Below are 14726 nucleotides of genomic sequence, written 5' to 3' on the forward strand. Positions count from 1 at the left end.
ATAAATTTTTCCCCCTGCTTCAGTAATACGAAGTCCAAATTTAATGTTATTCTGAGCTGTGGTTCCCTTCCTACAGCGTTTTGAAACTCGATTTTTGATTATGGACAGTCTGAATTTCTCGTCGGGCTCAGCAGTGTTAATCCTACAGTTCAGTTGAGAAGCTGATAACTGATGCGACAAATGGATAAGAGCTCGGTACCCAGATTACCGGACAGGGCAGGTGCCTCAGACTTTTTTTTTTTTTTTTGGACTTACGCCCCTGCCCGCCCTACCCCCCCCCCCCCCCCTCTCCGCTCCACCTCTTCCGTTACGCTGTGTGTGCTATAACTACTACTGCTATTACTAATTATTACATTTGTAAGGAAAAGTGGTGTATTACCCAATATAACACATCATAAGTATTATTTAAATTGCAATAAGAAAGTTTCTCATAACAGAACATTACTGTTAAGTGAAAGTTGTGCTTACGGAACCCAAAAATAAAGCATACTTGAGGAAGTAACTCGGGAAGGACGGAAAATAATGACAATTTCTGGAAAGAGGAAATTAAAGAAAACGAAATCGACATCGAAGGAAAAAGAAATAGCTAGGGATGAGGAAGGGGAGGGAGTGCTGAACGGAGAGAACCCCTGTGTCTCTTGGACGGTGCACGATTTTAGGTCAGACACAGGTTACATGGTGCGTTGTTCTACAAATGTGTGGCTGAAGTACAGGAGACGATGAATTATTTGGAGTTATGCATACGTCCAACAAAAATGCTAAGTGTATCGGATTTTCTATTACAGTTATGTATAGCAATAAGTGTCTGACATGCAAAAAGAGTCCAGTGACTAAGAAACTGATGGAGAACATTAGGCATGTTAAGAAAACAATGAAGAGCAAAGAGTTTTTGAAAAACACGACTCTTGTCGTGAGTAATGATATTCCGGGAATACATTGTCTAGGTAACGTATTTAAGTGATAAGCATTGCAAGATCACAGGTTAATGTAAGCGCGGGAGAAGCTATCGCAAGTGTGAAATGCTGATACATTAATAACCGGTGTAACAGCCAGAACGTTGAATACAAGCGCGCAGACGTGCATGCATTGTGTTGTACAGCTGCCGGGTGTCAGTTTGTGGGATGGTGTCCCATGTCTATTGCACTTGGTTGCTCAATACGGGGACTGTTAATGTTGTCGTCCGATAACGCTCTGTATGTGGTCGATTTCGGACAGATCTGGTGATCGAGAACGCCAAGGCAACGTGTTGACACTCTGCAGAGTCTGTTTCGATTACATAGCGTTTGTGGGCGAGCTATTACCTGTTGAGAAACACGCCCTGTTATGCTGTTCATGAATGGCAGCACAACAGGTCGTATCAGCAGACTGACACACAGATTTTCAATCAGTTGAAGTGAGATAACCCAGTGACTGCTCCTGCTACCATACGACTTCACAACCCAGATCATAGCTCCAGGTATAGATCCAGTATGTTTGCAGGCCCTCAGCTGGCTTCCCCCTAACCACCACAGCCACCATTGGAAACGAGACAGAACAACACTACTGGCCATTAAAATTGCTACACCAAGAAGAAATGCAGATGATAAACGGGTATTCATTGGACACATATATTATACTAAAACAGACATGTGATTACATTTTCACGCAATTTGGGTGCATAGATCCTGAGAAATCAGTACCCAGAACAACCACCTCTGGCCATAATAACGGCCTTGATACGCCTGGGCATTGAGTCAGACAGAGCTTGGATGGCGTGTACAGGTACAGCTGCCCATGCACAATTCCACAGTTCATCAAGAGTAGTGACGCGTATTGTGACGAGCCAGTGGCTCGGCCACAATGGGCCAAACGTTTTCAATTGGTGAGAGATCTGGAGAATGTGCTGGCCGGGGCAGCAGTCGAACATTTTCTGTATCCAGAAAGGCCCGTACTGGACCTGCAACATGCGGTCGTACATTATCCTGCTGAAATGTAGGGTTTCGCAGGGATCGAATGATTGGTAGAGCCACGGGCCGTAACACAACTGAAATGTAACGTCCACTGTTCGAAGTGCCGTCAATGCGAACTAGAGGTGACCGAGACGTGTAACCAATGGCACCCCATACCATCACGCCGGGTGATACGCCAGTATGGCGATGACGAATAAAAAAATGGCTCTGAGCACTATGGGACTTAACATCTGTGGTCATCAGTCCCCTAGAACTTAGAACTACTTAATCCTAACTAACCTAAGGACATCACACACATCCACGGCCGAGGCAGGATTCAAACCTGCGACCGTAGCAGTCGCGCGGTTCCGGACTGAGCACCTGAAGCGCTAGACCACCGCGGCCGGAAATGACGAATACACACTTCCAATGTGCGTTCACCGCGATTCGCCAAACACGGATGCGACCATCATGATTCTGTAAACAGAACCTGGATTCATCCGAAAAAATTACGTTTTGCCATTCGTGCACCCAGGTTCGTCGTTGAGTACACCATCGCAGGCGCTCCTGTCTGTGATGCAGCGTCAAGGGTAACCGCAGCCATGGTCTCCGAGCTGATAGTCCATGCTGCTGCAAACGTCGTCGAACTGTTCGTGCAGATGGTTGTTGTCTTACAAACGTCCCCATCTGTTCACTCAGGGATAGAGACGTGGCTGCACGGCCCGTTACAGCCATGCGGATAAGATGCCTGTCATGTCGACTGCTAGTGATACGAGGCCGTATGGATCCAACACGGCGTTCTGTATTACCCTCCTGAACCCGTCGATTCCATATTTTGCTAACAGTCATTGGATCTCGACCAACGCGAGCAGCAATGTCGCGATGCGATAAACCGCAATCGCGATAGGCTACAATGCAACCTTCATCAAAGTCGGAAACGTGATGGTACGCATTTCTCCTCCATACACGAGGCATCACAACAACGTTTCACCAGGCAATGCCGGTCAACTGCTGCTTGTGTACGAGAAATCGGTTGGAAACTTTCCTCGTGTCAGCATTTTGTAGGTGTCGCAACCGGCGTAAACCTTGTTTGAATGCTGTGAAAAGCTAATCATTTGCATATTACAGCATCTTCTTCCTGTCGGTTAAATCTCGCGTCTGTAGCACGTCATCTTCGTGGTGTATCAATGTTAATGGCCAGTAGTGTAGCTTTCATGAGATTTCCACCCTTTCCTCCAATGAGCTCTCGCTTGACACCATTGGAATCGCAAATGGCGGTGAATTAGGGTCAGTGGAATGAAGTAACCGATTTGTAACAGTTCGTTGTGTCACAGTGGTGCCAACTGCTGCTAAAATTGCTGCTGCAGATGCAGTACGGTGCGCCAGAGCCGCACCCCGAACGCGATGATCTCCCCTGTTGGTAGTGGCCGTCCGGAGCCCGGTCTTCTTCCGACCGGTTGCCAAGTCTTTCTGCATTGGGCGGAAGGAACATCCTGCTTCTCGTAGGACTATTATACTACCCCGATGAAACGCAGTGAGGTTTTGATGACCGCGTCCTTGGCGTGTTAAAGTAATTCTTGACTAACAGCCACTCACCACGCCCAATCTCAAAGGTAGCTAATGCTCGTGACAGATACAGAGTACATTTGAAGCAAACGTGGACTGCGTGCTCATAGCGGCGCCACTAGCGTCGATCTCATTCGATGGGCGCGAAATTTTAACAGACATCATCTTTCAGGTTGAAACACGTATGTTGTGTGGCGGCGATGGCGAGGCATTGCAGAGTCTCTGACCAGAGAGCCATTTATCGTGGCTAGTCTGCGCTTGACCGCGCGAGAGTTGCGAGCGGTACTCGGTCAGTAGTAGTCGTGCAGTACAGTTGCGAGCAGTTGTCAGTGGGCAGTCTGTGAGCAGTGCAGTCTGTCGGTAGCAGTACGCCAGAGTAGTCGGTCCGCAGTAGTAGTCGAGTACAGTTGTGTGTGAGGAGTCGGCGGTCGTCGACATGGCACTCCGGTCAAGATTCATGATGAGGTATATTATTTTTAAATGCGCTCAGCTAATAATGTAAATTAACTGTAACTAATTTGTGCAACAATCGCTCCAATAATAATTTTGGTTTTCAAAGCAATATTTTTAACAAAAGAACTATTTAATTGAACGAACGATTTCCTTCCATTTCCTTTAAAGAAAAGTTTCAATTAAATTTAAAAAATATATATATAAAAAGAAATAATACTTGCAATGCATTTCCTCCAAGCCGTGGCCAACAATAAGAGCAGAACTTTGACATGCAGTTTCGAATGAGGTAAGAAATTAATTATGATTTTTTTGCACAGGGCCAAAGACCGACATTTCGGTTTAATTGAGTTTACATTGTCACTGAGATTTTATTATCACTGAATTGACTTTCATTTTTTGTGAGGAACTTATACTTGGGTCAGATTGCTAATTTTTGTTTAATTGTCATTGTCATTGAATTTATTTGCTGGGAGGTTACGTTAGGTTGTATTCTTGTTAACATTCAACTACTGTGTTTCAAAATTTCTCTGGGGAGCTTACACTTAGCTCAATGTGCATTAGCATTTAAAAATAAATATCCTTAAAATTTCGGTGGGAAGTTTACAAGGTGTAGAAACACGCCTACCAACTTTCGTTTATGTCGCACAGTTCCTTCTTGGTGCTGAGATTTTCTTTCCATCTGTGTGTTGTGTAATACTTCTAGCATCTTGATGTTGCTCTTGCTGCCAGTCTCCCATGTTGTGCACCCTTCTACCATTATTGGCTGAATAATGGCTTGAAATTGGTGGTGTTTGGTTCATTCGTTGACGTCTCTGTTCTTATGTCGTTGGTAGAGATTCTAGGTGTCCTTTTTATTTTTATCTTTCTTTTCTTTAGTGTGATCCTTGAATAGTAATTTTTTTAGAGTATTCCGCGTGAATTAGCAGCTCGTCACCGGCTCATGAGCAGTAAAGCCAGTGTTTTCCCTCTATGTACTCAGCCAACTCGTTTCAGTGAGGAAATCTACCGGCGAATGTCGTTTCTCAAAGCCACCTATACAGACGTGACTGAAGTCATGGTATAGGAATGTGCACATACGCAGATGGCGAAAGAATCGCGCACACGAGGTACAAAACGACGGTACATTGACGGAGCTACCGTTTATACTCAGGTAATTCACGTGGAAAGGTGTCCGACGTGATTATTAGCGCACGTCGGGAATTAGTAGACTCAGAATGCGGAATGGTAGTGGGAGCTAGACGCATGGGACATTCCATTTCTGAAATGGTTCGGGAATTCAATATTCCGAAATCCATAGTGTCAAGAGTGTACCTAGAACACCGAATTCAGGTATTTCCTCTCACCACAGAGAAAGCAGTTGCCGACGAAATTCACTTAACGAGAGAGAGCAGCGGCGTTTGCCGGAGTTGTCACTGCTGACAGGCGAACAACACTGCGTTAAATGAGCACACAAATCCATGCGGGGCATACAACTGATGTATCCCTTAGGGCAGTGCGGTGAAATTTGGTGTTAATGGACTATGCTAGCAGACGACCGACGCAAGTGCCTTTGCTAGCAGCATGACATCGCCGGCAGCGCATCTTCTGGACTTGTCACAATATCGATTGGACCCTAGACGACTGCAAAAACCACGATCTGGTCAGATGAGTCCCGATTTCAGTCGGTAAGAGCTGATGGAAGGGTTCGAGTGTGACGTACACCGCAAAAAGCCATGGACCCAAGCTGTCAACAAGGCACTTTGCAAACCGTTGGTGGCTCCATAATGGTGTGGGCTGTGTTTACATGGATTGGACTTGCCAGATGAAACAGCTGAGACCATTCGCAGCCATTCATAGACTTAATTTTCCCAAACAATGATGGAATTTTTATGGATGACATTGCGCCATGTCACCGGGGCACAATCGTCGGCGGTTGAGTTTGGCAGAATTCGAGCGAGTGATTCGGTTGGACATGAATTCCAACGAACATATATGGGACATAATCGAGAGGTCAGTTAGTGGAAAAAATCCTATACCGGCAACACTTTCACAATTACGGACAACAACAGACGCAGCATGGCCCAATGATTCTTCATGGGAGTTCCAATGACTTGTCAAGTCCATGCCCCATCTAAAAGGTGTACAGCTTTGCTTCCGCCATTTGGCGATAGTTGGCGAAAGCGGTAAGTAGCGGTCGAAAGAAACAGATCCCAGACGTCAGGCAGTTAGCTCGGACCTCGGTCAACATAACCTCATTCAAACTTTGGTCGATTTGTGTCTGCATCATAAAGTTGTTCTTGATTGAAAATGTCAGTTTACGAGCCTAATTCTCGTCATTTGTGGAAGGTTTTACTGTTTTGTTTCAATATGAAGAAAACAGCTGCTGAGTCTCATCAAATGGTCTCAAGTACGTATGGTAAGGACGCTGTTAGTGAAAGATCGTGTCGTGAGTGGTTTCAACGCTTCAAGAACGGCGATTTTAACGTCGTAGACCGGCATAGTGGTGGAAGGGAGAATGTTTTCGAAGATGCAGCATTGGAGACATTGCTGAGTGAAGACTCGCGTCAAACTCAAGAAGAATTGTCACGATTAGTGGGAGTGACACAGCAAGCCATTTCAAAACGTCTCAAAGCTACGGACATGATTCACAAAGAAGGAATTTCGGTCCTGTGTGAGCTGGAACCAAGAGACGTTGAACAGCGTTTGTGTGTTTGTGAACAGTTGTTTCAGAGGCAAAAACGGAAGGGATTTCTGCCTCGCATTGTGACCGGGGACGAAAAATGGGTTCATTATGATAATCCTAAGCGCAAAAAATCATGGAGATATCCCGGCCATGCTTCCACGTCGACGGCCAAATGAAATATTGACGGCTCCAAGATCATGCTCTGCGTTTGGTGGGACCAGCTCGGCGTCGTGTACTATGAGGTGTTAAAACCAAGTGAAACAATCACAGGTGCTCCTTATCGAACGCAATCAATGTGTCTGAGCAGAGCATTAAAAGACAAACGGCCGCAATACAGCGAGAGGCACTATAAAGTGATTTTGCAGCATGACAACGCTCGACCCCACGTTGCAAAAAAGGTCTTAAACGTACTTGTAAACGTTAAAATGGGAAGTCCTACCCCATTCTGCAGACATTGCTCTGTCCGACCATCACCTGTTTAGATTAATGGCGCGTGGTCTCGCTGACCAACACTTCCGATCTCATGAAGACGTCAGAAATTGGATTGATTCGTTTCGTCGAAGGATTCGTACACTGCCCGAAAGATGGGAGAAAGTAGCGGCCAGCGATGGAAAATACTTTGAATGATACATGTGTAACAAATTTGTTTCATTAAAGCCTCAAATGTTGGGGAAAAAACGACGCAAGCAAAGTTATACACCTTGTACTTCCCGCACTACGCCGGAAGAAGGAAGTCCGACACGATTTTAGAAGATGTTCCATGACTGCTGTTACCTCAGTGTATTGCACAATCGGTGAGAGAAGATCCGTAACAGTTACAATGGACTTGACGCAGCTGCTTCGCGCGTCTACTTCGACCAGTTGCGTGACGCAGTTCTGTACTCGTCTCCGTGGTAACGCCTCAGTTCTGTCGCAGCTCTGCAGCAGCCGTTTCCTCTTCGCTGCTGGAAGCCGGCCGAGGTGGCCGTGCGGTTCTAGGCGCTACAGTCTGGAACGGCGCGACCGCTACTGTCGCAGGTTCGAATCCTGCCTCCGGCATGGATGTGTGATGTCTTTAGGTTAGTTAGTTCTAAGTTCTAGGGGACTGATGACATCACCAGTTAAGTCCCATAGTGCTCAGATCCATTTGAATCATTTTTTTGGAAGCTGGAAACAGCGGTGGCATCGGCCGGCGATCATGTCAGGTCGACTGCACTGTAGCCGTAGTTAGGATCTTTAGACGTGCTTTAAGAAACAGATGACAAAGAGGTGTAAAAAATTACAGAATTATAGCCGAAACTGGAAAATAGTTTCCTATGTAAGAAACTTGCCATACTAACTAAAGCAGGAGGCCGTATGAGAAACACCGCGAATGGCGCGCCTGATAGATCAGTCAGGCACAAAACAATATACTCGTCACGTGTTACCGCAGACACAATACTCGAAACAGTCACGATCAGTATATCCGACCTGAGCTGCATGGCGTTCAAGGAGACTGTTGCCTGGATACATGCAGTGGAAGATTCATTCAGCACGCTCGACGGCCGGGCGGACACTGCTAAACACCGCTACGTGTGGAAGAAGAAGAAGACGTGCGGCCTTGAAGCGTGACGTGACTGAGAGTGGTTACGCAGTGTCACGGCGATCATATACGGAGCTGCAAGGCCACCGGCTCGTCCTCTTTTAGACGTGACGCCTGCATTAACCTGTATTTAGGTCGGTTTCTTCTTCTTCTCCTTCTAAGAACTGATGAGTCGCTTTACACTCCTCACACGGTGCTTAGAGCGATAGCTGGTGTTACAGTAAATGTACAAGGCGCCTCTGTAGTACAGTATATGGACCACCATCACGCACTTAACAGGAGCGGATATATTTGCTGCAGACAGAACTTCAATGACCTCAATTCCGATCGCAAGCGAGTGCTCAAGTTTTTCCTGGTGTGTTATGACCAGAATAGGCCATTCATTGATTGTTATATCCCACAGAGCTACCACATCGTTGGGCTGTTGATTGTTACGATTCACTCGCTGTCCCTGATGTTTCCTACGGGTTAACCGTAGCAATACCGACCCATTTCAAATAGCGTGTATTGTCAGCCTATGACCATGACAAAAAAAGAAAAATAAATGGCCAAGTTCAAGTAGGACTTCATATATATACTCTGTGCAGCCTTATTTTTATGAGAATGGAGAATCTCTACGAGTTTTGCCTGTTATCGTTGTCAATAAGGGAAAGGTATTGGTTCAGGGAATTCCGGGACTGTATCAAAATTTTTACAGCAGTTCCTCAGACTATCCTGGACATTGAAAAAGAAGCGATCAGGTTAGTTCAGCTTCTATGGGTAAAGAGAGAAGATAAAATGAAATACTTTTTGTTAACTTAGTAACACATGACTTCAACTTGCATGATATGTTTGCGTACAGTAATGCTCGTCTATTATGCTTTTGAAGGATGATGAATGCTATGTATGTTCAAATGGTAAAAGATATTTTTATGTGCCATAATTACAATTTAACAAGTTTCGGATTCTTTTAGTATACTAGAACTGTGAAACCTTGTTTCTTGTTAAATTTCATGATTCTAGGTCAGTGGAAAGTACGCTATAGGTTTTGAGTTGATTGCATTGACGTACAAGTCGCCGAGAAACCGAAGGCCTCAGTATGTAACATAAATTTGAACTTGATACGCCACGTTATTGTATAGAAAAATTATATTATGAGACAAACAGACAGACAGATGGATAAAAAGGATGACAAAAACATTTTTTCATTTATATAATTACAAATTAGCAATTTTAGGATTTCCTGTTACTGTGAAACCTTGCTCCTTGCCGTACTTCATGATTCTAAGTCAACGGGAAGTATCCAATAGGTTTCGATGAGTGAGTTTGCAAGTATCAGAATATTTAAGATGTATGATCATATCTTTTGATTCCAGTCACTTAAATGCTTACAATTTTTACTCTTCCAAGTGACTGTGGACCTTAATGTATGACTTGAACTGTATACGTCTACACATTCCTCAGAAAAAAGATTCTTAACAGAAAGACAGATCGACAGACGAAAAGAAAGTGAGCCTATTAGGGTTCTGTTTTTACAGACTGAGGCACGGAACACTACATACCTAACCGTATCTTTAATTTTTATTACTTTTACTCACAACATACTTTTTAAAGCGATGCACACTGAATAAATTCTCGCCGGCCGAGGTGGCCGAGCGATTCTAGGCGCTTCAATCCGGAACCGCGCTGCTGCTACGGTCGCAGGTTCGAATCCTGCCTCGATCATGGATGTGTGTAATGTCCTTAGGTAAGTTAGGTTTAAGTAGTTCTAAGTCTAGGGGACTGATGAGCTCAGATGTTAAGTCCCATAGTGCTCAGAGCTATTTGAACCATTTTTGAACAAATTCTCAACTGCAAAGGTCGCTAAAATAATTTATTCATATGGTGACCGGTTTCGCCAATTCTCTGCTGCCATCTTCGAATCTGTAAAAGATCAGACTGAAAATGCTACGATACAAATATGCTTTTTGTTCTAGCACTGGCATACGTAAAAGTGAGCAGTAACACTAGATCATGGGCTCATTTTACGAGCTATTTCAATCCCACATGTTGTAATAATTGTACATTGGTTATATTAAACCAACGAAGAGTTTTCTCCTAGATATCCGGTGATCAGATTGTACATAAGCATCAGGTGTCGAGATTCCACTTAAACCTCGAGTAATGTGTTGTCTTGGATGAGCTCACGTAAACATCGCAACTGACAACAACAAACGCACAAACATGAAATAGCTCCATTGCTGGTACACATACTTTGAATGTATTCTTGATGAGCCCGCATCTCGTGGTCGTGCGGTAGCGTTCTCGCTTCCCACGCCCGGGTTCCCGGGTTCGATTCCAGGCGGGGTCAGGGATTTTCTCTGCCTCGTGATGGCTGGGTGTTGTGTGATGTCCTTAGGTTAGTAAGGTTTAAGTAGTTCTAAGTTCTAGGGGACTGATGACCATAGATGTTAAGTCCCATAGTGCTCAGAGCCATTTATTCTTGATGAAATATCATATCTGTGTCTGAAGAAATCGAGCTTTCCGGGATGTACTAAAATCAACTTACATGTGATACCAGTAGCTTCACTTAACTGAGTTTTTAAGCTGTTACAAGTTGTCGTAATGATTCAGAATGCATATAAAATGCTTTTAGAAATTTCCTAAAATGATACAGAAAGGTTTACGTATAAATTACATTTCATGAATGCTGCTCATTGTTTTAGAGCTAGTTTTTTAAGAATGTAGAATACTGACTTTGCTACATGTTCTGATAATAATTTAGGCAACGTAATTATATGGAATAGTATACCCATGTTTTAATCTGATACGGTAGTATCGATTTGTACTACCGCTGTATCATTTGATATACATCATTAAGAATGTTTACGCTACTATCTGTCAGTTGTAAAGTGGTGATAAGTGTGAGCACTTGTAATCGGCGCAGTAGTATGTGTGTTCATACCTGTTATTTCAGAATTGACATGCCGACTTCTAGAGTAGCTCACTATACCAACATGGACAACATTGTATAGCACCAGTTACTACACTGACTGAGGAGTTTATGTAATTATGTAAACATAGGTATGTTGCTATTCTACACACTGTTAAGTTTGGATATAATTATGTGTGCTGTTATGTCAGTAGATGTATCCTAGCATTTTTGGTCCCATCTTTTGCACATTCGAACAAAGCAACAGAGAATTGCCGATCCCGGTCATCTGTGCGAATAAATGATTTCAGATTTCTTGGCAGATGATAATTTATTCAATGTTCATAGTAGTATAGACATCGGAAGTGTATTTTAAAGAGACATTGTTGTGAAAGTAGAGTCCTAAATCTGAAAATACTGAATATTAGATCGGTTGTTAAAAATGACATAAAGTAATCCCTCCACCCCACCCCCTACACCTTCGTATTGCGAGAGTTACAACTAAGTAATTTTATGGGCAGGTCGAAGAGCGACTGAATGTTTGAGTTTTTGCCAGCCAGAGAAGTATTCGCGCAGCCCTGTGAAAACGGCTGTTAGCATTTTAGAAGTCTTGAATGTCCATATTCTTCAAAAACTTTTAGAAGAAAGAGCAACCCTTGGTCATCTATAGCGTATGGATAAAAATCTAATTCCACTTTCACAATAACTCGAACAAGTCGATAGAAGTCATGATACGAAAAACGCGCCCAAAATCACACATAACCACCTTCGGTCTGAATTACATCATCCACACAACGCGTGTTAAAATACGTTTCTAGGTCCTCGGTTTGACCGACCCTTGAATCGTTTGAGAAGACACAAAATCGCAACTCGTCAAACCAGACTACACGCCTTCAGCCAACTACTATACACTTTCTGTGTTGTTTTGCGCATCGAAGTCCTGCAGCTTTTCGTGGAGATGGACTTTTACAAGAAGGGAGAAAGAAAGATTAGGGTTTTAATGTCCCGCCGACATAGGTGTCATTAGAGACGGAGCACAAGGTGGGATTAAACTGAAGTGACTAATACAATTCGGGCCTAAGGAATCGTACTCCAAGTCTCCATTCCCCATGTCGGACCTGGCCGTGCGTGTTGCAGTATGTGTGCTGCAGTGAGCTGTAGCACAGGAAAATCTTAACTTTCAATGTACCCGTTCTTGCGTGGTTTTACGTTTATTCCTTATATATGACTGTCATGGTTTGCAAAACTGGTGAAACCTACGGCTGGTATCTAATTGGCGGATTTTCTTTATGGTTATAACCTCATCACATTAGTCCCGAGGATGTAGTGCCCATCATACTCCGAGCCAGTAGTCGCACTTGTTGCCTAGGTGTTTTTGAGATTTAACAGCCTATTGGTAGAATTTTCTATAAATTTCTCGATATTGCACTTTGAATAGCAGCATATCAACCAACAGGCGTTGTTCTCGCGTTGGATATTCCCACGAATATTATGGAGCCGGTCGCAGAGTCCTGTCCTGGATTATTTGGAATCGTCGGCTGTGGTTGTCGGCAGCGTTGCTTCAAGCAGCAGTCGCATGCTCTGGGAGAGATCGTATTAGGCACTTGTAGATAAAAAGGCCGGCGTGGGTCTGCAGTGCAGAGTGTAGATTGAGAGCAAGATTCAGGGCCCTGAGTCGGCCAAGGGTCCCTATTACTTCTAAGTGTTGACAGAACATTAGGTGCATGTCCAGCGTGATGCCAAGGTATCGAACACATAGTGTCCAGATTACGACTGATCGCCTGGCATTGACCTATGGTACAATTGCTGGTACCATTCTCTTCATAATTATGATCGCCTGTGTACTGTTTGAGTTGAAAGCGGCCGCTGAATTATCACCATTTGAAGACGTTCCATTATCTGCGCCATGACACTGTTGGTACACAAGACCATGTCACCAGCGTACGAGGGCAGCTTCACGGATGGTGTTAAGGGGATGTCTGTCGCAGACTACGTACATTATGTGATAAAAAGTATTCCAGTGTAATGCGGAACTGACCGCTAGGTGTCAGGCGAGGCGGCCACGCCAGTGTAAAAAGGGACGGGAATCAGCCGGCCACGGTGCCCGAGCGGCTCTAGGCGCTTCAGTCCGGAACCGCGTGACTGCTACCGTCACATGTTCGAATCCTGCCTCGGGCATGGATGTGTGTGATGTCCTTAGGTTAGTTAGGTTTAAGTAGTTCTACGTTCTAGGGGACTGATGACCTCAGATGGTAAGTCCCGTAGTGCTCAGAGCCATTTGAACCATTTTTTTGGACGGGAATTATTGTGTTGTCAGTAGAGAAGCAATGACAGCTGAACAAGTCGTTCAGGAGAGCTCAGTGACTTTAGACGTTGACTACTGACTGCATGTCACTGATATTCCTCCTGCCTCTTTAGTGAACGAATGATCGTTGTGTGTTACATATGAGCAGCAAGAAAGGAGACAAGAAGAAGTTATGTTAATGACGAAAACGAATTTTCTCATCATCAGCACAATCTGCAGCTGTTGGTCCGCTACTAATAAAGTGATGCATGACCATGGAAAACAATGCAGTTATTGTAAAGCTGGTATTAGCGTAGAAGAGCAACACTTATTCAGATGGATCGGACTTCGAAAACCAAATTCTGAAAAGACACGGATTGTTTTATTAATCATGCAGTATGCATTTAAGGCAGCAGTAATGGCCGCCGATAAATAGCATCTCTGTATTGGTTACACCAACGTCGTCCTTTGCAACCCACTGTTACCCATGCAGACAGATTAGGCGCTAAGAGACAAGAGAAGTTTTCAGACAAGTGAAGTTTTCAAACAAGTGAAATTTTCAGACAAAAACATAACGCAAATACGATGGTCGTCCACAAAGTAAGTTCCGTTTCTATTTCTGTTTGCGGCAGCTCTACGATCGCAGTTCGAGCATGAGCGGCAGTTACTCTGAAGGAGAAGACATGTACGCCGTTTTCAGATCGCTGCTGCCGACGTGTGCTTTGTAGTGCTTCTTTATAATGTCATCCGTAATTGAAAATGCCGCCGCGTGTGAAATCAGATCTGTGATTCGTTTTCTAAATGCAAAGAAAATTAAACCAAAGGAAATTCATCGGTAAATCTGCGAGGTTTACGTACAAAATGCTATGAGCGATTCAGTGGTTACAAGATGGGTCAGACTGTTCAATGAAGGACGTGATCAAGTGCACGATGAAGAACGAAGCGGGCGCCCGTCTGTGGTTACTGATGAACTGGTTCACACAATTGAAGAAAAGATTAATCACAACCGTAAGTTTGCAGTTAGTGCCCTTGCTATGGAAGTTCAGCAAATCTCACGATCACTGATTCATGAAATTGTTGCTGAAAAACTGAAATTTCCACGATAATGCCCGACCTCACACGGCGAATGTGACCAAACAACTTCTACGGGAATTTCGCTGGGACGCGTTTGTTCATCCTCCGTACAGCCCGGACATCGCTTCTAGCGACTTTCATCTCTTCTTACACCTGAAATCTGTCCTTGGTGGTCAACACATCAACGATGATGACTACCTGAAAGAACATGTTACCACATGGTTGAATACACAGGCGGCAACCTTCTATGAAGAAGGCGTACAAAAACTTGTGCTACGCTATAACAAGTGACTACAAAATTTAGGAAT

Source organism: Schistocerca serialis, chromosome 9 (assembly GCF_023864345.2).
Source record: "Schistocerca serialis cubense isolate TAMUIC-IGC-003099 chromosome 9, iqSchSeri2.2, whole genome shotgun sequence".
Taxonomy (NCBI): domain Eukaryota; kingdom Metazoa; phylum Arthropoda; class Insecta; order Orthoptera; family Acrididae; genus Schistocerca; species Schistocerca serialis.